This window comes from Monodelphis domestica, chromosome 1, assembly GCF_027887165.1.
Source record: "Monodelphis domestica isolate mMonDom1 chromosome 1, mMonDom1.pri, whole genome shotgun sequence".
NCBI classification, from domain to species: domain Eukaryota; kingdom Metazoa; phylum Chordata; class Mammalia; order Didelphimorphia; family Didelphidae; genus Monodelphis; species Monodelphis domestica.
The window spans coordinates 490,724,746-490,751,828 of record NC_077227.1 but is presented as its reverse complement, the minus strand read 5'-3'; the positions used below and the strand labels follow the sequence as shown (position 1 = coordinate 490,751,828).

The window sequence follows — 27,083 nt, the reverse complement described above, 5'->3', positions numbered from 1 at the left end:
TATTGTTAGCTGATAGCCAGCTGCTATTGTTGTCAATGTTAAATATTGTTGTTATTATCAGAAATGAAATTTGAACACAGATTGTCTGATTCCAGAGTCACTGTACTACTCTGCTTTTTGTTACATTGGGCAACCTTTTAAATACTAAATTTTTCCTGAGTCTGCTCTTTTTCAATATAAGCATTCCTAATTCTTTTAGCTGATAGAGGCTGAGAAAAGCAAGTGGATTTTAAAATTTCTAGTTGAAGTTTTCTGTTCAGAAGTTGTTCAAAACTTTCTAATTAGTTTAATGCTTATGTGGCAGCAAGTACTTCTTCCTCTTTGCTAAGCCTACCACCCCAGAGAGGGCATAATTTCTCAGCATCCCTGGACCCTGTGATCTCTAATGGATTTTTGTTTGTCATTTCTGACAGAGACTCTCAAGATGACTCTTTGTCAAAGGCAGGTAATAGCTCTCTAATGCCCTTCTAGTTAAGGATGTTTCATGCTATTGGAATTTGCCACACTGTTTATACAGTTTCTGCTTCTTCCATAGAACATTTGTTATATACTATTTGCCAATTAATGCTATTACCCAGAAGAATTATTGCCTGTGTTCCTAGTTAAATATTGTTAATTGTTGTGCCTGTGCAAATGTGATTATATGTACATGTAGACATACAGATTAGGCCATGTTGTCTAGGAAAAGGTTGGCTCTACTTGTTAAAGTAATTTAGAATACAGAGGAACTTAATATGTGATTCTTGATCTGTCTTGAGACACAAGTGGCTTCATGCTAAGCAATTCTTATTCTCACTTGGTAAATTAGTTCACAAATTGTTGACTGTTTCAGAACAGAGTCAAAAGAAAACAGAAAAAAAAGAAAGGAAAGAAAGTTTTTAAATGACTCTGATTTACATGCAACCAGTTTGTACTGTTTTGAGAGCACTGAAGGATAAAAAAAGGAAAAGTGAGGAGAAAATGGGTCATGAATAGCAAAATCCTAATGAGATATTTTTGGATAGTTCTGCATGGCTGAGTGATTCCAGAGTTGAACTTTTCTCACCAGAAACAGAATGTGAAGAACACAAATATTTAGGTGTAATATTTATGTCAGTTTTTTTTGTGATAGTAAAATACTGGAAATTGATGGGATATCCATCTATTGGGGAGTGGCTGAACAAGTTTTGGTATGTGATTGTGATAGAATACTATTGTGCTATGAGAAATGATGAGCAGTGTGGTTTCAGGAAAACCTGGGTAGACTTGCATGAATTGATTTAATTTGAAGTGAGAAGAATCATAATATTGTAAACAATAATGGCAATATTGTAATGCACAACTTTAATGACCTTGCTCTTCTCAGCTATATTGTAATCCAAGACTTTCCAAAGACCCATGATGAAAAATACAATTGTAATACAGACCCAAAAGTACTTTATTTCACTTTCTTTCTTCATTTTTGAGATCTCTTCCAAAAAATGACTAATATGGAAAAATATTTTATGTGATTACATCTGTAGAACTTGTATCAGATTGCTTGATGACTCAGTTGTAAGAAGGGAAGGGGATGAGGTAGAGATTTTGGAACTCAATTTTTAAAAAAGATGAATGCTTAAAAATTTTTTTTTACTTGTAATTTTGGGGGGCATTAAAAATAACATTTTAAAGTATTCCACTTAAGTATTCTAGGCACTGTCCTAAGTATAAGAGATTTAAATACCAGAAAAATAGTGCCCATCCTCAAGGAACTTATATTCTACTAAGGGATGAAAAAATATATAAGGGAATGGTGACTAGAGAAGGAAAGGAATGGTGAGTTGAGCCATAGGATTGATCATATATAGCCAGAAATAGCATGGGAGGCTACATAGCACAATTGATAGAGTATCATCTCTGGAGTCTGGAAAATGTATCTTCCTGAATTCAAAGCTTATCTCAGACACTTACTAGCTGTGTGACACTAAGTACATCACTTAATCCTGCTTGCTTCAGTTTCCTCATCTGTACAATGAGCTGAAGAAAGAAGTAGCAAATTACTCCAGCATCTTTGCCAAGAAAACTCCAAAATGGGGTCATTAAAAGTTGAATATGAGTACAAACAACTGACCAAATCTAGAAAATGTAGTATTGATTTGATTATTGTTCCCAAAGCTAAAAATGGAAAGTTATGGTAGGAGGGATTGGGAAGGATAGATGAAAAACAGATCTGTTAGTGTCATGGCATGAAGGTGACCGGGAAGTCTTGGTTTGACTAATAATGGAAAATTCTTACTAGTTGGAGTGTAACACTTCAGGGAAAGAGTTGGAGGACCAGATTGAAAAAGACATGGAATAAAGATGGCCAGAGAGAATCTGTATGGTGAGTATGTGTTGGGCTATTGATGGAAAACTCTGAACAAGTGGAATGCAACATCCCAATGTGGGAACTGGAGGGGATAAGAGACATGGAATGAAAATAGCTGGAAAGCAGTAGGATGCTGGGTCTGGATCAGGCTGGCAACTAATCAATCCACATATATTTTTTGAGTATGTACTATGTGTGAGGTCCTGTGTTAGGTACACAAAAACAAAAATTAATCAGTATTTGCTCTTAAAGATATTAATTCTGATTGCGGAATGTGTCACATGTTAGGGAGTGGGGGCTAGAGACTGGAACTTTCTTCTAGATAGTCAAGGTGATTGTGAATGAGACCATTGGGCAATAGATTTTCATGTCCTTTCCAGGAGTAAGGAGAAAGAAACAAGGTCTCAGTGGCAAGTGTGCAGCTACAGGACACATGAGAAAGTACTCACACTGGTTGATCCACAATTTAACCAATGAGGAACAGTATCTTATTCTCTCAAGTAATCTTTTCATAGAATTAAAGCATTTCAAAGTTAGAAAGTTCTCTCTGTGGTTATCTAAGCTAACCTCTACCTGAAAAAGAATTCCCTTTGTTAAAAATCTGCCAAATGGTTATCTAGTCTTTGTTTGAAGATGTTCAATGAGAGGGATACTACTTCCTGAGGCAGCCCATTCTATGTTTGTATAGCTCTAATTATTGGAAAGTCATTTTAATTTTTTTAAGCATCAATTTAAATTTTTCCCTTCGCAACTTGTACCCATTGCTTCTAATTCATCTAGCCGTTGGGGGTCAAACAGGACTCAGATTTAAAATATTTCTTCTGCATGGCAGCCTTTTAAATGCTAACATCTCTTTTCCAATATAAGTATTCCTAACTCTTTTAGCTTATTTCCATGTCATAAATTTCAGACTCTTCAACATTCTAATTGTCCTTCTGTGAATGCTTACCAGTTTATTATGCCCCTTCTGGAAAGAGATGCCCAGAACTGAACAAAATATTTCAGAACAAAATATTTCTTTTTTATTTCTTTTAAACCCTTACCTTGTCTTGGAGTGTATTGGCTCCAAGGCAGAAGAGTGGTAAGGGCTAGGCAATGGGGGTCAAGTGACTTGCCCAGGGTCACACAGCTGGGAAGTGTCTGAGGCCAGATTTGAACCTAGGACCTCCCGTCTCTAGGGCTGGCTCTCAATCCACTGAGCTACCCAGCTGCCCCCTTTTTTTTGGGGGGGGGATACCATATTGGCTCATATTAAGTTTGCGGTCCACAAAAACTCCCAGAGCTTCACTACCTTTTAGCCATGCTGCTCCAATTTTGTAGTTGTAAAGTTGACTTCTTGAACCAAATGTGAGATTTTAAAATGGTTAAAAGGACCACTTAGTATCATTTATATTTACTTATTGCAAAGAAGATCAACTGTCCTATATACCCAACTCGACTAACCCTAGCCCATCATATTGAATTTGTAAAATTACTAATATTCCATGGAATTGAAGGACATGCCTAGATTCTAATTGGGATTAGCAAAGAGATTAACCAGAACACTAAGACTATATCTCTACTGAAGTATAAGTAAGGCTGGCTAAGAAAATACCTGAAAGTTCTGAGATCTTCATCCTTAACACTAGAATTACATCACTTTTAATTTTTCCATTATTATTTATGTAGCATACCAGGTATATTAGCTCTTGAAAGTATTATTGGTGTATTGATATTGTATCTTATGTGTGCATATATCGGACTCATGGTTACTTTTTGATTATTGTATTTCCAAATCTTCAGTCCAACAGACAGAAGAATTCCTGAGCAGGGTCCTAGCTCCCACCTTGTTAGACCACATTCCATACCAAGTCATATGTTCCATTAACCTCCTTCCTCTTTGATTATGCGATTGTCAATTGAACCAATGTAATACCTATGCCATGTCACATGTTCACTAATTACCTCCCACTCCACATTCCTAAACTTTCCAATAAAAGTTCAGGGACATGTGCAAAATGGCCCTTTTTTGAGAAGCATCACTGGAGCATACTGGATCCCTCAAGTTTTAACTCTTTGTCTCTGAGTCTTTGTTCCTTTGTCTCTCTCACTCCATCTCTATAATCTCTTCATCCATTTTCCCCCAGTCTCCATTCTCCTTCTCAGGTGTCTACCCACGAAGAAATTAAGTAGGAACTGCAGGCAATTCCAACAATTTATTACAATTTCTCCTATTTGTACAAATGTACTTTAAATATAAATAACTACAAGCAGATAATATAATTTAAATTTTGAAATAAAAATGATTCTATTATGTATTTTCCTTACATATTAAAAACATGTCATGTCAATGAATAGCATGGTCCTTTGGTGTATTCTTATATTCTAGTGCTGTCAAATATATATTTAAGTCTGAGTGATATGATTTCTCCCCCTCCACACTAGCAGTGATTTTGAATGAATAATAGACATTAATTTTGTGAGAGTGATTAACCAGAGGAGAAGATTTGATGAGATTGGCATTGTTGGAATGAATCATGTTCTTCAAAGATCAATGTAACTATAAATTGTACAAAAAGAAATGTATAAAAGTAATGTGATTCTAAGTGAGATTGTCAAACAGTGCATTTTTATGTATTTTTGCTCCCAGGAGTTTTAAGTGGAAAATTAATAATAAAAAAGATGACATGTTTTATTCCTCTCATTCTAATACTTTTCTTGTAATTGTTATTAATTCAGAATAAACAACTTAATAATCAAACTTCTGCTATAGAAGGGCAAGGAACAACAAAGTTGGAAGAGAGAAGGAAAGCCCAGAAAAATAAAGATGTCGAACATTTCTAGTTATCTACATAGTCACAAGAAATCCAACATAGTGAAATTATAGGTTGGATCAAACAAAATGCATCTGAAATAAATCTGGTTCATTTTTAATATACTGAAAAATAAGTTATGTTAAGAGATGTGCCCAAAGGTTTAACTTCTCTTTAGAAATAAAAAAGAACTGGATAACATCCATAATTATTGCCTGAAATGCTTTATATAGTTACATGAATAACTAGCAAACCACTTGACCAGCTTTCTCCTAGACATCTGACCCCATCTTTCTTAACAGAAGGCTATCACATCATGGTTGTTGTTCAGTCATTTGTTGTGTCTGACTCAATGACCCCATTTAGAGTTTTCTTGGGAAAGATACTGAAGTGGTTTGCCATTTCTTTCTACAGATCATTTTATAGATAAGAAAACTGAGACAAAAAAGGGTTAAGTAAATTGCCCTGGATCACACAGCTAGTAAGTATTTGAAGCCAGATTGAACTCAGAAAAATAACTCTTCAAGACTCCAGATCCAGCCATCTAGCTAAAAGCCACTACATATGTACTATCAAAAATATTACCTGTGACCCTTCCAAATGTAGGCACATTTTGAGTTTATGTTCTTTATTCAATGCATTCACAGCTTGTATCACAAAAATAAATCTATTAACACTTGCAAGACAGGAGTGTATTGGTTCAAGAATAAAAAAGATATGACAAAAGGTCCCAGGAGATGTAAAGAACAATGTCTTATTGAATTGGTAGTTATCAAACAAGCCACCTGAAAGGACTCTGACATTTACACTGCATTTATTGATCAATACAATGCCTGTCATCCAGATCTGCCTGCTTGGCTTGTTTATATGCTGAAAATAAGTTCGGAGAAAACATTGAACTATTCAGTATCCACGTGGAAAAATCAACAATAATGTCAGTAATAATTGATATGAAAATCTGAATTTTTAAAAGTGAGATAATTATGTCCCCTACCTAGAGAAGTAACATGACTTGTTGGACAGGGAAAGCTGGAAAGATGTGTCCCAAGTTGTATACATACTGCTCCATGGCTTTGAGCAAGTCATTTAATCTCTAAGTGTTCTAGGTAAAAGTTGGAAAGAAGATGGTGACCTGCAGTGTGAGACAAAGCTTTTGTACCCAGGAATTCTATATAAAAAAAATTCTATATAAAGAAGGTCCAACCTAATGCAAAATTCATTATTGTTTTTCCCTAAATGGGCTTAAGGGTAGATCCCAAATTCAAGAGAGACCCAAATCCAGACATCTAGATAATCTATAACATTGGTCTCTTTGGTTCCAGCAAAAAACACATTGAATAGCTTCTCTCTTTCATGGAATCGTTATCCAGTTATATCAAATTGTTATTTGCACTGAGAACATTTAAAATCCTTCACGTACAGAGACTTCAGGCTTTGAGTTTGAATCAGGAGGACTCACTGAACCAATGGACAGAAATGACATTTACAGATACCTTTGTTATTCACTTGTTTTCAATCATGTCCAACTCTTTGTGACCCCATTTGGAATTTTTCTTGGCAGAAATACTGGATTGGCTTGACATTTCCTTCTTGAGCTTATTTTATAGATGAGGAAACTGAGGCAAATGGGGCACAAAGTTAAATTAGTGTCTGAACACCAGATTTAAACAGAATAAGATGAGTCTTCCTGATTTCAGGTCCAGCTTTGTAGCCACTGTATCACCTAGTTTCTCTGAAAGAAATGTACAGCAAAAAGCTATCAAGGAGGGGGAAAAAAACCATATTAAGATTTATTGTCATCCTGAAATCTAGGCTACTTGAGAAAAACATGTACAATGCAATTAACACCCTTTGTAACATAAGTCTTGCTTTATGCTCTCAGAACTTCAAAATGTGCCTTACGAAGTATCATAAGAAAAGAACTGTTCAATTTTAATGAAATATTGAGCCCATCATACAAGGTAGCCAATAAATATTTCTTCACTGAAAAGGAAACGTAATCCTAACCCTAACCCTAAATTCTCAGGACACATAACAAATAGTCTAAAACCCTATATAAATATTTTTGTAATAAGTCATTATTTCCCTGAGCCCAAGTAAAGAGTTTCCCCTTTTATTGTACCCCTAGTGTGTGGGGCAAAGCATTTTATGTAATGGGTAATTAGTGTTTTGTGAATTGAATTGATGCAAGAGATCATATTATTGTTCAATAAAGTCTAAGCTGGATAGATATTTTTTCTGAGTCATTGTATCTGGATAGTTAAATGATTCTGCTCTTCTTCTGCCCCAATTAAAATGCTTTTTAAAAAAATCTTTCAAACTTATATTTTGCATTTCTCTGCCTTGTTTTAAAAATATGCTAAAATTTTAAAACATTATTTAATCAGAAAGATTCTCCTGCTACTGACATAAATCATTTTCTCTATGACGTAGAAGTCAATTTTTATAACTGACTGTAACCAAATTTATTCACGATTTAATAGTTCTGTCAGCATAGCCTCTATCCCATATCATAGAAACATAAGATAAATTTAGGGCTGAAAGAGACCATAAAGATCCCTCGTTGTATAGATGGAGAAACAGAAATGAACTAATTTGCCCAAGGCCTCAAAGGAAGTAAGTCAGAGCTAGGATTTTAAAACAGCCTTCTGTCTCTAGATCCTGCCCGAGAAATAGTATATACTCAGTAAGTCAATCCTCCAAAACCACCTTGACTACTTCCTTAGATCCCAGTGGAGATAGTCAAGAATACTGAATTCAAGAGCTGGGGAAATAGCTATGTCCACCAGATCAGAGATCCAACACATTCCTGAGCCATTATTGAGTGGAAGAGCAGTTATTGTGAAGAAAGCTCTACCCTCCTTACCATCCATCTCCAATGCAGCTACTGATCAACTGCCTCTTGGGTCCAAGGACCCAAGGAGTGGCAGAACTCCCTTTTTTCTGGCCACCAGTTATATGTCTAGTCATCAATCAGTGGCCCTGCAGCCATCATCTCATCAAACAATTCCTATAGAGATGCTGCGTGGCAGATTTTATCACTGGAAAATACATGAAAGAAAATGCATTACCTACCCATCCACTTTGCTTTTGTACCTTAAAGATAACAGGCCTCATAGCTAAAAATATTGTTTGTTGTCTTCTGCATTAGAATGTTAAGTTCCCTGGGAGCAGGGATTGTCTTGCTTTCCTCTTTGTATCTTCAATACTTTGAACAGTGCTTTGCAAATAATAAGTACTTATATGCTTTTTCATTCATTCATTCATTCATTCATTCATTCATTCATTCATTCATTCATTCATTCATTCAGTTAGACTTAATATTCCTGACATGAGTCATGCTGTAAGACTTGAGTGGAGTGGCATATTGGAAAAACACTGGATTTGGAATTAGAGGATGTCCCACTTCTGCTATTTACTATCAGTATGGACTCTTGGGAACTGTGAAGATGTGTGGATTGTTTATATTGACAATGAAAGGCTCCAGGTCTGGAGGAAACAAGGGATTCATAATCTAGGGTTTGAGAATGTCTACTTTAATATTATGCTATTTCAACATATTGCATTTCCATGCATTTTATTTTATATATTTAAAATGATTATCCTGATAAGAGGTCTGTGGGTGTCAATGGATTGGTAAAGGGGACCCTGATACAAAAAAGGTTAAGAACTGTGAAACTGACTGATTGGCTAATAGAATTTGCCTTTTGAAATCATACCCATGAAATCATATTCTTATTTTGAGGAACAGTGAAGATGTAAACAATCTTATAAAGTCTCTTGAATGTCCCAGCCATGACTTACCCTCAAATCAGAAGACACTTCTCTGCCCTCTAAATTATTATAGCACTTTCAGTTTCTGTTTTACTATAAGGGAAAGAACAAAATCACCCCACTTCTTTTAGCCCAGATATATTTATTAGATGAGAACACATTTAGATTTTTTTAACTAGATGTGAATCAAGGCATCGATATCTCCTTGAATCAAAGACACTTCAATGAAGTATAACAGGAAATCTATTCTTATTGTGTGAATGACTTTGTATTACTCAGGGGAAACTACATAAAATTAGGGAGCTAGTTCAGAACCAGAGAGAATGGAGCAAACAAAGGAAAAGCATTTAAATGAAACCCTTGAGAAGGAATTAATTAAAAGATGCAAGCAGAGGTCTAGACTTCAGCTTCAGTCTGTCTTTTATTTCATTCACAATTAGAGACTTTTCAAGCTTTGAAGGGTCCAAGGGATTTTGTATTCATCAACTTTCTAACATATTCCTTAGAATACCTTATGGCAGTTCATGAATCATGAACGAAGGACAGACTGGATATAGATCCAGAACTCGAAGTCCAGCAGAACAAAACAAAACACCATGTCTAAGGGAAATGTCTTAGGGACTCTAGCAAATCAACTTCCAGGAGGTAAATGTTACCCCTTAGTGGCCCCTAAACCTTAGTTCACTTTTGTATGGATGTTTTTGTAGAATAGTGTCAGAGATTTTTTAGGAAATATTTTGTAAAAAATATTACACTACTAACCATTTCCTTCAACTGTTAGTAAATACCTCTTTCTAAAAACTAAGTATTGCTGTCCAATACACATTAACTAATAATCATATTAGGAAACCACTCTTGTTGTAGAACAAAAGGTAAAAGTACTATGATTGTTCAGAGAGGTAAAGATAGCTTCTGACTGGGCTAAAAGGTTGCCAGTTAGGCTCAGGGAAAGCTTCATGATGTTGCTTCCATCTTCTCTGTGCCTAGATAGAATGATATTATTTCATGGGGAGGATTTCAAAAGATAATCTTTCTATATGACACATATACCACATTGTGCCATAGGTTGTGGTTTTTAGTGTATGAGTCTATCTGCTAAATATAATCTCCTTTAGGGTCACACCAATGTCTTGGTTATCCCTCAGAACCCCTGTCCCAAGGTCTTGCATATAACAGGTGCTCAATAAATATTTATAGATTGAATGAATAAAGCATTCCAAATAAGTCTTTGTATCTGTTCTGATATGCCCAAGATATATTTTTTCTTCAGATTTCTTCTGGCATACGAGACCTTTACATTTTCGTAAAACAAGCATATTTCTCCAAAATGTATCAAGATTTTGATATTAGACTAGTTCAGTGGAAAGAGGCCTGGATTTGGAGTCATACCCTGAACCCAGACCCTAGCTCTTCCATTTATAAACTGCATGGGTGACCTTGGACAAGTCACTTAACTTCTCTGGAGCAGCCTCAGTTTTCCCATCTGTCAACTGAGGTAGTTGGACTAGTTGAACATCACTTGTGAGTTTCCAAACAATTAAGTGATTTTTTTTCTTAATTATGCTTCTGCTTGTCCTTTGTTTTTCTTGTTTGCTATTTTGTTATTGAAAGTCTTTCTTTTTTCTTTTTCCTGTATGAGTAAGCTCACATTTTTAGGGTAGGTCATGCTGGAGTGGACAAGGTACATATTGCTTACACCAGAGAAAAATTTATAGAAGAAATATAGTGAAGAATGATATGTTTCAACTTGCATTCAGACTCTGTTCTTTCTATAGTGGTAGATACCCTTTTTCATCACTAGTTCTTTGGAGTTGTCCTGGATCCTTGCCTTGTTGATAATTGATGTCATTCACAGACAATCATAATTCATTATTGTAGTAACTGTGTACAATCTCCTGGTTCTGCTCACTTCACTCTGCATCACTTCATATTAGTCCTTCAAGGTTTTTTTGAGATCATCTTGTTTGTCATTTCTTATGGTACAGCAGTATTCCATTGCACTCATATACCACAACTTTTTTAGCTGTTCCTCAATTGACAGGCATCCCTTCAATTCTTTGCAACCACAGAAAGCTGCTATAAGTATTTTAGAACATATAGTTTCAGGTAGCTGGGTGGGTCAGTGGATTGAGAGCCAGGCCTAGAGATGGGAGGTCCTGGGTTCAAATGTGACCTCAGGTACTTCCTAGCTGTGTGAACCTGGGCTTAACCCCCATTGCCTAGCCTTTACCACTCTTCTGTTTTGGTGCCAATACACAGTATTAATTTTTTAAGACAGAAGCTAAGGGTTTAACACCCCTCCCCCCAAAAAAGGAGGCAGCTGGGGAGCTTAGTATCCAAGCCTAGAGAAGGGAGGTCCTGGGTTCAAATCTGACCTCAGACACTTCCTACTTGTGTGACTTTGGGCAAGTCTCTTAACCCTCATTGCCTAGCCCTTCCAACTTTTCTGCCTTGGAAGCAATACACAGTATTGATTCTAAGACAGAAGGTAAGGGTTTTTTTTTTTAATAGAACATATAGTTTCTTTTCCTTTTTCCTTGATCACCTTAGGAAATACACCCAATAGTGGTATTATTGGACCTCAAAACATACAGTTTTACAACTTTTTGAGTATAATTCCAGATTAATCTCTGAAATGGTTGAATCAGTTCACAGTCTATCAATATAGTTCCCCTATTTTTTCCCTTGCCCTTTATTTTGAAGGCTCTTTCAAAGATTACTTAATATTGCTTATTATCATTAAAGTCTTGGCTTGTCATTGCAAAATATACAATATGATGATTGATCAAAAAAGTGCTTCTTGTTCTGATAGCCTATTTCTACATACAGGATAAATTTATAATAAAGGCAATAGCCTGCATTTCTAAAATGGAGAAAAGTGACTCATTGTATCATTTAGTGAAATATCTGTGAGTATACTAAAAAAAAAGATTCAGATTAATTTCAGATGCTTGGAGATTTGTCAGTGGGTATGCTTACAAGGGCAAAACATGGAAGAAGTGATGGCAGCTGTGGTGACTGAATGAAATAAAAGTAACCAGGTGGTGGTTTTGGGGGGAGGAGGGAATGAAACTCTTACTACAATAAATTACATACAGAGCAAATTGTTTTCTACAAAAGTATTTATGTAAATACAAGAACTGAGGATAGTTTTTTTTACTCCATATTTCTCCCCCCCCAAATCAAAACAATATCCCCACACTGAAAAAAAAATATTTTAGAATTATACACAAATGTTAAAAACCTAATCAGGGGGCAGCTGGATAGCTCAGTGGATTGAGAGCCAGACCTAGAGATGGGAGGTCCTAGGTTCAAATCTGGCCTCAGCCACTTCCCAGCTGTGTGACCCTGGGCAAGTCACTTGACCCCCATTGCCTAGCCCTTACCACTCTTCTGCCTTGGAGCCAATACACAGTATTGGCTCCAAGACAGAAGGTAAGGGTTTTAAAAAAAATCTAATCAGCTAAAAATAGTGTTAACACTACCATAAAACATAGAATAATCCTTTTAAAAGCAGGTTTCAGTTCAATCTAAATGTGATGAGTTAATGTTTAGATATGTCTGATATCATCATTGTCACTAGCCATCAGAACATGCATTGATCAGTTGCATTCCCAGGCTCCTAGAAGCCACAGCATCTATATAAACCTGGTCTGTGTTAAACATTGTATTTTATGAGCAGGACATATCAGGGGACAGAGAAGTTAAACAATTTCCCATAGCCCTGTAGCCAACCCAGAAGTTAAAGCAGAAGGGAATTCAGGATTTCTGGGAGTCCTTCAATACTATGCTTGATTGGGGGAGTGGGGGTAGTCAGCTTGATGGCTCAGTGGATTGAAAGCCAGTCCTAGAGACAGGATGTCCTGGTTTCAAATCTCATTTTAGATACTTCCTAGCTTTGTGACCCTGAGCAAGTCACTTAACCTCCTAGCCTTTACCACTCTTCTGCCTTGGAAATGCTAACTCAGAAATAACCAGAGCTATCAAAGTAGTCAGAAAAACTACTCTTTACTCAGGAATAAGGATAAAGTTCAAATATTTAGTCACCACACAGAGTCAAACATCAAATACCATCCAAAACTAAATGCTCTGGGAACTGTACCCCTGGGAGAAGACACCATGCTAGATGCCAACGCCATCCTGGAAGAGAATATCATGCTAAATACTCACTCCAAAGAGACAGAACTTGGGAGTCTCTTTATACCCTTTTGGGAAGCCTACAGAGACTAACCACAAACAGATGTGTAAACCTCTTAGCAGTCTATAGCTATGGTATAAAGGAATGGTCAGCTGTAACAAATCAAATGCAAAGGTCAAACTGGGCTTCCTAAGAAGAAAACTTTCATCCAATAGAGAAGCCTCCAAAACAAAAAGGTGCTTAATATTCAAACCACAGTAGGGGTACTTGGCACTGTATTTTTCTGCATTTCTCAAAGGGAAGGGTAAACTGAGACATTCAAAAATCCACGTTGACAGAACAATACACAGTATTTATTCTGAGACCAAAGGTAAGGGCTTAAAAATATACAAAACTGTAATATACTTGACTAGAGCTCTTTTTGTGGTGGTTGTTCAGTTGTTTCAGTACTATCTGACTCTATGTGACCCCATTTGAGGGTTCCTTGACAAAGATAATGGAATTGCTCAATAACCTATGAATTAGGTATTTAAAAGAGAACAGATTAGAATTAGGTTATTCTATTGGATAGAAGTCACATGAAATCAGAGGATATTAGACCTGGGAGAGGATTTCAGAAATCATTTAGTCCAAATTTCCTTACCTTACAGATGTGGAAACCAAAAGCCTGAACAACTAACAGGTTTGCCTAAGGTCACATAACTAGTAACACAGTCAGAGTTTAAGCCCATGTCTTCTAACTGATGCTAGTGCACTATCATACTGTCCTTCCCATATGAAACAGAAACTCATCTTACTAGAAGAAGTGGCATGTAGATTATCTCATGCCATGATTTCTGAAAATTTTCTCTTTGTGGACAGATCCCCTATCAATTTTCAAACCATCAAAAACTAATGAAGAATTCACTTTTAATCTCTTTGACTAAATGAATGGGGAAAGAAATGTTGCTTGTGGCAAGGACAAGAAGTGGTCCCTTGATCTGCTTGATTTTGAAAGTACATCCAAGGTACTATTCATATATTTACTGACTGTTATGACAAAATAAAATAAAATAGAAAATTAGCTCTATTCATAGGGCTTTTTATGGAAACTTTTTTTAAACAACTAAGCTAATTTTCATCATCCTCTTACTGAGCTTCTTAATGTCCTTATCTACAACTTTCTGATTTTGATGGCTATATATCACAAAGGAGGGAGGTTATAAGGCTTAGTTTCAAGTCCAAACTTGCTTCTTGCTAGTTATATTACCTTGAACAAGTCATTTCAACTCCTTAAGCCTCTGTTTCCATGTCTATAAAATCTAGAGTTTGGATGGCCAATTCTCTAAGGCTTTTTCACAGCTCCCATATTCTTTGTTTCTGAAAATATTTGGGGCATGAGGGCTGACAAATAGTTTCTTTTTTCATACAACAGGTAAAGATTATCTACCTTTTATATTTGTGTCATCAAAGCAACCTCATCAAGGAAAAAGCAAAAATCGGTAAAAGGAGCATGGACCTGGATGTTTCAAACCCCAGAATCTAAAGTGTGTCAACAAAAAAACAGGTTTCTAGGGGGAGTCATTTAACCTTTCCTTAGCCATCGGTACCTCTTTAGAAATAATAATTAGTAAGTAGATAAGGACAGATGGGGTCATGAAAATTTTAGTCGGAGATGAAGGAAGATAACATACAAATTCAAGGTCATAGTACAAATTGTGCTTTATCTACTCATTGTGAACACACCTGTATGTGTACATGAGCATATATGTGTGTGGCATTAAGACTAACCCATTTCTTTAAAGTTTAAAAAAAAAGCTAATCACCTAGATCTTAATTCTATGAAGTGACATTTTGAAATATTCAAACAAAGACCATGATTTAGGGAAAACCTTTCCTAAACTGCATTAAGAGATTAGCAAGATAATTTGCATAAAATCTTATATCATTTCCTGCAAATGTTAAAATATTACTCATTACAAGGGCATTATTGAATTGCCCCACATAAGATGATAAAGTATGAAGTATATTTCAGAGAATATTTGAAGAATTTTTAAAAATTCTATTTAGGAAATGAGTGTATTTTTCTGCCAGCTAGTTGAGTTTGGATCTGACCTAGCAAAATAACAAGAAATCTGTTGGCATATCTTTTCCACTGTAAAAACTAAACATAATGTTTATGGATCAGGACTTAGGCATGTATGAAGTGATATTGTCTGACTACTGAAGCATATGTCATCAGTGTTCATCCTTGGCTATAAGAAGAGTCAGTCTTGTAAAAAGTGTTTGTCAAATGTCCACTGTGCTGCACGTACTCTGACAGTTTTTGCCAGTGTCTCTGAAGATTTGCCCCTTGACTCTCTGAAGTCTACTATTTGGGGGCAGTGGAGGCCCAGAAGAATCTTCAGGTTAAGTGGTTAATGGAGATTCCAGGAGGTGCTTAGGGAAGGGTAGTATCTCTGGTATGGAGGGCTTGTCGTGCCCTCCTAGGGCAGCTCTCCAGCCTCTGACCCTCACCTGACACCCAGCTCTCACTTGTGGCTCCCAGTAGCTGCTAGCATGTGGCAGCGGCCACACCCCAGGCAACGGCTTCGACAGGCCAGCCAAACCTTGTCAGGGTAGCCATCGGGTCATCAACCCCTGGTGAACCAGGGCTTTGCTCACCCAGCATGTGAAGACTGCTTCGGCTGAACAGACGGAAGAAACCAATAAGAAGGTTCAAAGGCTGAGAGGGCGACACAGCAAAGCACTGTGGAGTACTTAGGGCGTGTTGGAGCACAAAGGACAACACGGCCATCCAATGCAGCTGAGGAAGTCTCCAGACATAACAATTTTTCGTGCCAATGAACCCAAGCTTCCAACGCCGAGAGAGTGGGACTATCTCTGTGCATCGGCTTTTCCACTTACATCTCTTTCACGCACAAGTATCTTTGTGCACACTCATCTATCTTTGTGCACTTTGGAGACCCCAGGAAGATCCAGCACAGAAAATCTGAGAAGAATTCATGCTTCTTCCCCACTGTCACTCTGTAAACAGGGATGATGCATTGACTTTGGACCCAAAAGTCATTTGGAAATAGTTATAATAATAGACATACAAAGGACTTAAAGGGGCATTGTTAATAGAGTATCATATAGTGATCTGGCACCAATTTGAAGTGATAAAAATTTACTGTTACCAGCAGCTGTTAGATGATCTTGATGTTCTCAATACAAGTCCTGGTGGACTTGTATTAAAAAAATAATTATGATGGGAAGAACAATTTAGTTGAAAAAGTACTCAATATGAAGAAAGAGTTCCCAGCAATTAGATCTATTCCAAATTGAAAAAGAGTGTGAACTTCTTGAGAACAGGAAATATTTTTGCCTTTCTTGGTATCCTTAGTTTTAAGCACAGTGTGTGGCGCATGGTAGGCATTTAATAAATGCTTATTGACTTCACTTGGAAACAATGATTATCACTGGATATCTTCCAATAAGAGTTGTGTTACCACTTAGTGAAGTCCTCAAGAAAAGTTCTTGTGCATGTTGGATTTGATAACCTTAGAGATCTCTTCCAACTTCGTGTTCCTCATTTTGTGATTTTGTAAGGGTTTGAGTGCTTGGTGGATGCTTTACATCTTTAGCAATAGCTGTCCATTCCAGTTGCCACAAGTATTGTTCCACAGTAATAGACAGATTATAACAAAAAGAGTGAGTCCTTCCAGGTATTCCACTATTATTTCCTTGTCATAAAGTAACAGTCTTCCCAGTGAGCTGTTCTAAGTACTGAGAGCAATTCAACTCTGCATCATTATGAGGCTGAATGAGAATATTTTAACATTATATCACATACATAGTTTTCATTTATAGATTATAAAAACATGTAGTTCTTGGAATCTATATCCATACCCATTGGTGTGCTGAAGCCAGCTCTGACCAGCTTGAGAGTGCCCACTGTTAACATTTTCAGTATAAGCATTAACATCACAGAAATGAGCTTACAGTCCTTACAAATCAGGGTTTGATTTATTGTTTTGTTGATTGTCTAGACTTAAGAAAGAATTAATAATTCACATTAAACTTAAAAGGGTATGTGCGTACATTTCCTTCTTACATTTCTATTCCTCAAGCCAGATTGCTAAATATTTACCAGAACATTTTTTTCTTACTTTGCAAGCTTTGCTTGAGTTCAGCAGGAGTATTATAGGAGATTCAAGAAATGAGGTCTTCACTAGATTGGTGGTCTAGTGAATACAGACTAATAATGACAAAAACTGGCATTTATATACTTTAAGTTTGCAGAATGCTTTTATGTTCATTATCTCATTTGAACCTCAAAACCCTACCCATATGGAAGAGAGAAAGGTCTCACCAGCACCAATGGTTCACTGCTCAGAGGCAGAAATGGTTGGATCCTTAGCTGCAAATAAGAAAAAGAGACTGATTTCATTGGTCCAAGGATAAGACTCTCAGTTCTTCTTGATAAAGTAGATGTCTAGGATGGGAACAGAGAAGTAAAAATTCAGAACTATAGGTGCATCTTACTTAGCTATGTAAAGAGGAGTTTTGACTAAGGGCCAAATTCAGAGAGTCTCAAAGGCCTCTACTATACAACTTATGGCCCATGTGACTTAGGTGAAAGAGGTCATTTTGACTTCAAAGCTAAGCCAATGAGTTAAGACTTAGAAGAATTTACTTCAGGCAGGGGGGAGAGAAAGAGAGAGAGAGAGAGAGAGAGAGAGAGAGAGAGAGAGAGAAAGAGAGAGAGAGAGAGAGAGAGAGAGAGAGAGAGAGAGAGAGAGAGAGAGAGAGAGAGAGAGAGAGAGAGAGAATTTTCCATTTAAGGTGGTGATAATGGAAGTGCCATTGTCTGAAACCCTTTAAAAGAAAGTTTTGGACATCAGATAAAGAAAAACTCTTCTTGTTGGAAAAGAGTTGAGATAAGAGGAGGAGCACAAACTTTTCTAGGGTAATTTCAATCTGTTCAGGGTAAGATATTCTGAGGTCTGGAAGAAGATGACCAAATCCTAAATTTCAATAGTTAACATTTGGGAATTCAGATTCTAAATGGAAAAGACAAATGAATCCTTGGTTCTTAGAATTAAATATACTCTCAGAAGTTATCTAATCCAAGTTCTCCTGAACAGGGAATTTCTTCCATAGCCTCTTTGACAAATGATTATTCAACTTTCATTGGATGACCTACAATTATGAAGAACTTACTACCTAATGATGCAGCTTATTTAAATTTTGAACAGCTCCAGTTATTTGGTTTTTATTTTTCATATATTGAGAGCTAACTTCTTGATGGTAATCAGGTTTATAACATATATTAAGCTGAATATACTTACAGTTTTCTATTAAAAAATAAATTGGGAAATCATTTCAAAAGATGCACAATAAAAGATCTGTTTTCCATGAAAAAAAATTTCCAGGAGGAATGACTCAATTATTCTTTCAGGGCTTCAATTCTAATCCCACTTCCACATTATTACTAACATAAGCAAGTCACTTAAATTGTCAAAGGCTCAGTTTTCTCATCTGTGAAATGAGCATAGTAGTTTTTTCATTACCTGCCTCTAAGTATTGTGAAGAAAGCATGGAACAAAACTTAAGGTATTATTCAAATATTAATTATTGTTATTCATCTCATTTCTCTCTTTTAAAAATCTAATTAAGGTAGATGTTCTGGGACAAATCACTGTCCTTTTTTCTATGTTTAATGTTCTATAGAGTATTGCACAGGAAAATAAAATTAATGATAATAATAAAAATGTACACTTATATTGCACCTTAAGGTTTGATAAGTGCTTTTCATATTTTATTTGATATTATTCACAACAGTTCTGGGAGATAGATGCCATTATTCCCATTGTTGCATATTAAGAAACTGAAGTATAGTTTAAGTGACTTGTCTAAGATCACACAGCTAATAAGTATATATGTGAAGAGAGATAAGAATTCAGGTCTTCACAACTCCAAATTCATTGCTTTATCCATTACATCACCTCACTACATTTTGTAATACAATGAAATATTGTGAGATATAGTCACTCAAAACATTCTTAGGACAGTGACAGTAGCAGATAAGATTATGGCCATCATTTGATTCTCATGCAATTTTGATTTTTCTGCAAAATAATGTATGTTTATTAAGTTTTCCATTCCATATATATATATTGGGGATTTTTCATATTTTCTATGAAAATGCCTAGTGAAAACATTTTAATTAAAACTCTTATAGTTATATCTGGGTTATTTGGGGGAATCTTCTACCTGTGATAATAAACTGGTTCCATAGGGTTTATTTGTTGAATTTTCAATAATATTTTAAAGTCTACATTTATACTATGGAGATTTATCTATTAGGTTATAAAAGATAGTGAGCTTTTCAATATATATATAAATCAAAAACATTTAATATTTGTTTTTATTATAAAACAGGAAGGTAGAACAGAGGAAGCCTATCCTTGTCTTCTTCTAATGTCTTGGTAATGGGTAATATAGGAAAGCTAGAAAAAGGAACTGCAGAAACCTTGTAAAAAGTATCACTTGTGTGTGTGTATGTGGCATGCTGGACTAGCAGAAAGGTAGCAGGATGAGGCCCTGATGCTGGGTAGACTTGGCTGTGAATGCCCTATTCCATTCCAATAGCCTGAGTCATCATGATTTTGAAGAATAACTACAATGCCATTGTTGTTCATGCATTTGGTGTTTTCTTGGTAGAGATACTGGAATAGTATGCCATTTCCTTTTCCATTTCATTTTACAGATGAGAAACTGAATCAGACAGGGCTAAGTGACTTGCCCAAGGTCATACAGTTTACTAGCTGTTTTGAATTATATATAAAAAGTATTGTGTTTGAGGCCAGATTTGAACCCTAGGAGATGAATCCTCCCAATTTCAGACCCTGTGCTCTATCCATTGTGCCACCTACCTACAATGTCATTAGTGTAGTCAAAAATAAGGTATGTCAGAAATCTCTCAATTTGAAGCCTGATATAATCAGAAGACAGATTAAGATTTCTTAGTCTTATTGATTTTGTAGCTTTCATCCCTAGGCAAGACCTAAAGGCAGATTGAGTTAGAGGAGAAGTCATCAGCTTCTTCATCAAAGGAGAAGCTGGCCATTGACTCTCTCCTTGGGAATTCCTAGGTGTCTGGTTTCATCCTTGTGGTTTCTTACAGTAGTTCAGCTGGTTTGGGGAAGGAATCTCTTAAATAAGATTTCTAATGGATTTTAGGGTGACTCCCCCCCCCAAAGTTGCCCCAGAGATATCCAGATATTTCCAAGTATATAACATTTTCTTGGGTATTTGTTGTATTACTGTAGTCAAAGGTGCCAGTGGCATTAATGGTAAGAGATAGTTTTAGAAATTAAATGTTTTATATAATTAAATTAAGTATATTCTGTAAAATATATAAAATTGAACTTGTTTCTAAGAATGCTATATTTAATGTGATTATTAGGGACATTTTGGGGTTATTGGAATGGATTATTATGGGCTTTCACATATCCAGAGTAGAAAATCAATATTCATAGAGGAGTTAGTCTAGATCTCTCCTTTATTGCCACTGTTCTCAGCTTTGTTTTCTTCTATCTGTCCCATTTTCTCTCCTTATTCCCATTCCCAGAAGAATATGCAAGTTTTGTGGAGCAAGCATCTATCACAGAGGCATGCCTATGCAATAATATACATTAATAAATAATATTCATGTAATGCTTTAAGGTTTTCAAGACACTTTGTATCCTTTATAATAAAAGATGTTGTGAGGAACATAAAGTTCTTCCCAATGCTTAAAGTACTATTTAAATGTTAGTGATTATCATCAAGACAGCTGGATTGTAGAGCAGAGAGAGCATTTGACTGGAGTCAGGAAGATTCCAGTTCAAATATGGCCTCAAACACTTATCAGCTATGTGGCCCTGGGCAAGTCACTAAGTCACTTCTGCCTCAGTTTCCTCATATGTAAAATGAGGATAATAATATCTTCTTCTGGGAATTCTTGTGAGGGTAAAATGAGATGATATTTGTAAATTATTTTGAAAACCTTAAAAGAGTTCATTAAATGCTAATTATTATTAGTATTATTAATAAAACTTAAATTAGTAAGTAAATTATTATTGTTACTGCTAGTAATAACAAATAGTTTTTCTTTGAGGAAATATGTGTACCAACCATGCTGAGTCCTAACTCAATTCATACCCTGATTCCTGGTGCTACTTTTTGATCTCTTCCCCAAAAGCATTTTCACAATGGAAATGGCAACATCTTCCATTGCCAAATTCCTTCCCCCCCAGACTCCAGTGGAGGAAATCTTCATGCTAGCTGTGCTCATTGGCTCAACCCCTGACTCTCCAAATAACTTTTCCACCTCTAGTCAATGCAACAAAACCCCCTTCACCCTTTGATTCATCTCCCTATTATGTGTCCCTAATAGAATGTAAGTTTAGGCAAGCTCCGCATTTTTATATTTCTAGCATTTTGTACAATGTCTAGAACATAACGAATGCTTAATGAATGCCTTATCTTGTCTATATTCACAATAACTCTGTGATGTAGGCACTAGTTTTATCCTCATAGATGAAGACACTGACAACTGAGAAAGTTGATGTTTCACAATGTTGTTTTCCAGTCACATATCTATGAAGTTGTCTGAGGCAAGATTTGAACTCAGACATTTTTCCTTCCAAAATGTTTCCTTCATAGTAGTTGCTTAATCAATGCTTATTAAATTTCTTAAATTCTAAATTGTCCTAAAGTATACTCAGTACTTTTATAGCTAGTGAGTTCTCTCTCACTTATAAGTATTCACGTAGAGAGTGTATAATCATGTGATGGGGATGCAATAGAGCTGTTTTCTGTTTAGATAGAAGCTGGACTGGATTATCTCTGAGATTCTATGTATCTAATAACCATTTCAAAGTATGTTTACATTGCCTTTTCTAACTGATATATTTTGAATATGCACATTTTATTCTTTATTAGGTATTGAATGATCATAAGATCATGGATCTGGAAACTATACTATAAAGCAATGGTCATAAAAACAATTTGGTACTGGCTAAGAGATAGAAGAGAGCATCAGTCGAATAGACTTGGGTTAAGTGACCTCAGTAAGACAGTCTATGATAAACCCAAAGATCCATCCCAGCTTTGGGGAAAAAAATCCACTATTTGACAAAAAACTGCTGGGAAAATTGGAAAACAGTATGGGAGAGATTAGGTTTGGATCAACACCTCACACCTTACACCAAGATAAACCCAGAATGGGTGAATGACCTGGATATAAAGAAGGAAACAAACTATAAGCAAATTAGGTGAACACAGAATAGTATACCTGTCAGATCTTTGGGAAAGGAAAGATTTTTTTTTGTTTTTTCCTTTTGAAAATTTTATTTAATCAATTTAGAACATTATTCCTTGGTTACAAGAATCATATTCTTTCTCTCCCTCTCCTACCCCTACCCCTTCCTGTACCTAACTAATGGATCCACTGGGTTTTACATGTGTCCTTAATCAGAACATGTTTCCATGTTGTTGATGTTTGCACTAGGATGATCATTTAGAGTCTATATTCCCAATCATACCCCCATCAATCCATGTAATCTAGCACTTGTTTTTCTTCTGTGTTTCTACTCCCATAATTTTTCCTCTTAATGTGGATAGTGTTCTTTCTCATAGATCCCTCCAGGTTGTTCAGGATCACTGCATTGCCACTAATGGAGAAGTCTATTACATTCGATTGTACCACAGTGTATCAGTCTCTGTGTATAATGTTCTCCTGGTTCTGCTCCTTTTACTCTGCATCAATTCTTGGAGGTTATTCCAGTTCACATGGAATTCCTCCAGTTTATTATTTCTTTGAGCACAATAGGATTCCATCACCAACATACCACAATTTGTTCAGCCATTCCCCAATTGAAGGGCAGCCCCTCATTTTCCAATTTTTTGCCACTACAAAGAGTGCAGCTATGAATATTCTTGTACATGTATTTTTCCTTATTATCTCTTTGGGGTGCAAACCCAGAAGTGCTATGGTTGGATCAAAGGGCAGACAGTCTTTTAGTGATCTTTGGGCATAGTTCCAAATTGCCCTCCAGAATGGTTGGATCAATTCACAACTCCACCAGCAATGCATTAATGTCCTGACTTTGCCACATTCCCTCCAGAATTCATTACTTTCCATTGCTGTCATGTTAGCCAATCTGCTATGTGTGAGGTGATACCTCAGAGATGTTTTGATTCGCATCTCTCTGATTATAAGAGATTTAGAACACTTTTTCATATGCTTATTAACAGTTTTGATTTCCTTAACTGCCTATTGCCTATTCATGTTCTTTGCCCATTTATCAATTGGAGAATGGCTTGATTTTTGGACAATTGATTTAGCTCTTTATAAATTTGAGTAATTAAACCTTTGTCAGAGGTTTTTATGAAGATTGTTTCCCAATTTGTTGCTTCCCTTCCCTTGGTTGCATTGGTTTTGTTTGTACAAAAACTCTTGAATTATTTATTTTACATTTTGTGATTTTTTTTCTAACTCTTACTTGGTTTTAAAAGCTTTCCTTTCCCAAAGATCTGACCTGTATACTATTCTGAGTTCACCTAATTTACTTATAGTTCCCTTCTTTATGTTCAAGTCATTTGCCCATTCTGAGTTTTTCTTGGTGTAGGTGTGAGATGTTGATACAAACCCAATCTTTCCCATATTATCTTCCAATTTTCCCAGCAGTTTTTGTCAAATAGTGGATTTTTGTCCCAAAAGCTGGGATCTTTGGTCTTATCATAGACTGTCTTGCTGAGGTCACTTACCCCAAGTCTATTACACTGATGCTCCCTTCTGTCTCTTAGCCAGCACCATATTGTTTTGATAACCATGGCTTTATAGTATAGTTTGAGATCTGGGACTGCAAGGTCACCTTCCTTCATGTGTTTCTTTTTCATTATTTTCCTGGATATCCTTGATCTTTTGTTCTTCCAAATGAACTTTGTATGGTTGTTGTTTTTTTTTTCTAATTTAGTAAAAATGTTTTTTTGGCACTTCAATGTATATGGCATTAAATAAGTAAATTGATTTGGGTAGGATTATAATTTTTATTATGTTAGCTTTTTCTACCCATGAGCAATCAATGTTTTTCTAATTGTTTAGATCTAGTTTTTATTGTGTGGAAAGTATTTTGTAGTTGTGTTCATACAGTTCCTGTGCTTGTCTCATCAGATAGATTCCTAAGTATTTTATATTGTCTAGAATGATTTTTTTTTAATTTTTTTCTAGAATGATTTTAAATGGAATTTCCCTTTCTAATTATTGTTGCTGAGATGTGTTGGAACTATATAGAAATGCTAATGACTTATGTGGGTTTATTTTTTATCCTGCAACTTTGCTAAAGTTGTTGATTATTTTGACTAGCTTTTTAATTGATTTTCTAGGATTCTTTAAGTAGACCATCATATCATCTGCAAAGAGTGATAGCTTGGTCTCCTCATTGCCTATTTTAATACCTTCAATTTCTTTTTCTTCTCTAATTGCTACTGCTAGTATTTCTAGTACAATGTTAATTAATAGAGGTGATAATGGGCATCCTTGTTTCACTCCTGATCTTATTGGAAAGGCTTCTAGTTTATCCTGTTGCAGATGATGTTTGATGATGGTTTTTGATATATACTGTTTATTATTTTTAGGAAAGGCCCTTTCATTCCTATCAGTAGTTCATGAATTTGGCTATAACATTCCTGGGTGTTGTCAGTTGGGGATTAAGTATAGGAGGTGATCTGTGGATTCTTTCAATCTCCACTTTTCCCTCTTGCTCTAGAATTTTGGGGCAGTTTTCTTGGATAATTTCCTATAGAATGATGTCCAGGCTTTTTCTTTTGTCATGATCTTCCAGTAGAACAATGATTCTTAAGTTGTCTCTCCTGGACCTGTTTTCTAAATCTTCTTTTTTTGTGGATGAGGTATTTCATATTTTCCTCAATTTTTTCATTCTTTTGATTTTGTTTTATAGTTTCCTGCTGACATGTGAAGTTATTTGCTCCTAGTTGTTTTATTCTAGTTTTTAAAGACTGAATTTCATCCCTGGCTTTTTGGTCATCCTTCTTCTGGTCTGATTTTCTTTGGAAATCATCTTTCATCTCCTTTGCCTCATTTTCAAGCTGGTTAATTTTGGCTTTCAAGACACTATTTTCTCTTTGTAGTTCAGGTGCCTCTGTTTCCAGATGACTTATCTTGCTTTTTAAGTTATTTTCCCAGTTGTCTTCAGCCTCTCTTAATTGTATTTTGAATTATGTTTTGAGTTCTTCCAAAGCCTGTGTCCAGTCTGCTGGAGTTTCTGTGTTTTTGATTGGTGTTCCTTGATCTTCCTCTGTTACATTTGCTCTTTGTTCATTGCCTGGATAGAAGTCGATTGTAAATTCTTTTTTCTTTTTCTGTTGTTTACTCATATTGTTGTTGCCTGTTTTCTTGTTCCTCTCATTATGTGTTGTGTCTGTGGGTTTGGACTTTTCTGTCCTGAAGGGACTTCTTCTCTGCTCTTCTGATTGGTCAGGTTGAGTCATGATGTCAGATCTTCCCCAGTTGTCAGCAGAAGCTGAAAAGGAGCTGGACTTCCCACCTTGTTATTAAGGTGTTCTGTAATAATTACAGCCTTCACTCTTGGAGCTTAATCAGCAAGGCTCACAGAGCATTCTGTGGAGGAGGGGTGTTGACGCTTGAGCTTCCATGCCCTCTGAAGGTTTGATAATATTAATGCAGGGTGGAGTTATTCTTACAGAGCTGGATGTGCCCTGAGGCCAAAACCTCAGGAAGGGGGGGATTATGGAGTGTCTCAGATTGGGCTGCCTTCTCTGATCTTCTCTAGCTGTCTCCCCATTGCCTGTGTTCAAATCCCTGAGCCTGGCACAGCTTTGCCCACAAGGTACTCCCTCCAAACTAGCACCCTTGCTCACCCAGAGATTCCAGCCACTGCTGGACACTCAGTTGTGTAGGTGTGGAAGTGCTCCCAGGACCTTCCTTCTTCCCTCCCCTAAAATCTGTGTGTTCTCCAATTCAGGCTTTTTGAGGGCTTACATTTTAAGTTGAGTCTAGCAGGAGGATTCCTTAGTTCTGTCCTGTTGTTAGATTTGGTTTTCAATCCCCTAGGGAGCATTTTGTTTTTAATTGGTGAGGAAGGATTTTTAGAGGTTTGAACTTTCTCTGCCACTATGCCGCCATCTTGACTCTGCCGGGAAAGGAAAGATTTTAAGACCAAGCAAGAGTTAGAAAAAAATACAAAATGAAAAATTAATAATTTTGATTACATTAAATTAAAATGTTTTTATACAAGCAAAACCAGTGCAATCAAAATTAGAAGGGAGGCAACGAATTGGGAAAAGATCTTTATAACAAGAACATCTGACAAAGGTCTAATTATTCATATTTATAAAGAACTAAATCAGTTCTACAAAAAATCAAGCCATTCCCCAATTTATAAATGGGCAATGGACATGAATAGGCAATTTTCAGATAAAGAAATAAAAAAATATTAATAAGCACATGAAAAAGTGTTCTAAATCTCTTATAATCAGAGAAATGCAAATCAAAACAACTCTGAGGTATCACCTCACACCTAGTAAATGGGCTAACATGACAGCAATGGAAAGTAATAAATGTTGGAGGGAATGTGGCAAAATTAGGACATTAATGCATTGCTGGTGGAATTGTGAAGTGATCCAACCATTCTGGAGGGCAATTTGGAACTATGCCCAAAGGGCACTAAAAGACTGTCTGCCCTTTGATCCAGCCATAGCACTGCTGGGTTTGTACCCCAAAGAGATAATAAGGAAAAAGACTTGTACAAGATCATTCAAAGCCACACTGTTTGTGGTGGCAAAAAATTGGAAAATGAGGGGTTACCCTTCAATTGGGGAATGGCTGAACAAATTATGGTATATGTTGGTGATAGAATACTATTGTGCTCAAAGAAATAATAAAGTGGAGGAATTCCATGTGAACTGGAATGACCTCCAGGAATTGATGCAGATTGAAAGTAGCAGAACCAGGAGATTGTACACAGAGACGGATAGACTGTGGTAAAATCGAATTAAATGG

General features: G+C 36.1%; 1 protein-coding gene across 15 annotated transcripts in view; it reads left to right on the top strand.

The window, feature by feature from the left end:
- PHACTR3 (phosphatase and actin regulator 3) overlaps window positions 1-27,083 on the top strand; it is a 329,288-nt gene that overhangs the window by 140,933 nt on the left and 161,272 nt on the right. Inside the window, exon 1 of one of the 15 annotated variants that reach the window (XM_007475649.3) lies at window positions 12,680-13,400. The exons of the other annotated variants lie outside the window; for them this stretch is intronic. The gene's annotated coding sequence lies outside the window, so the exon portion shown is untranslated. Of the gene's footprint in view, window positions 1-12,679; window positions 13,401-27,083 lie in introns of those variants that run through there. 15 annotated transcript variants of the gene reach the window in all.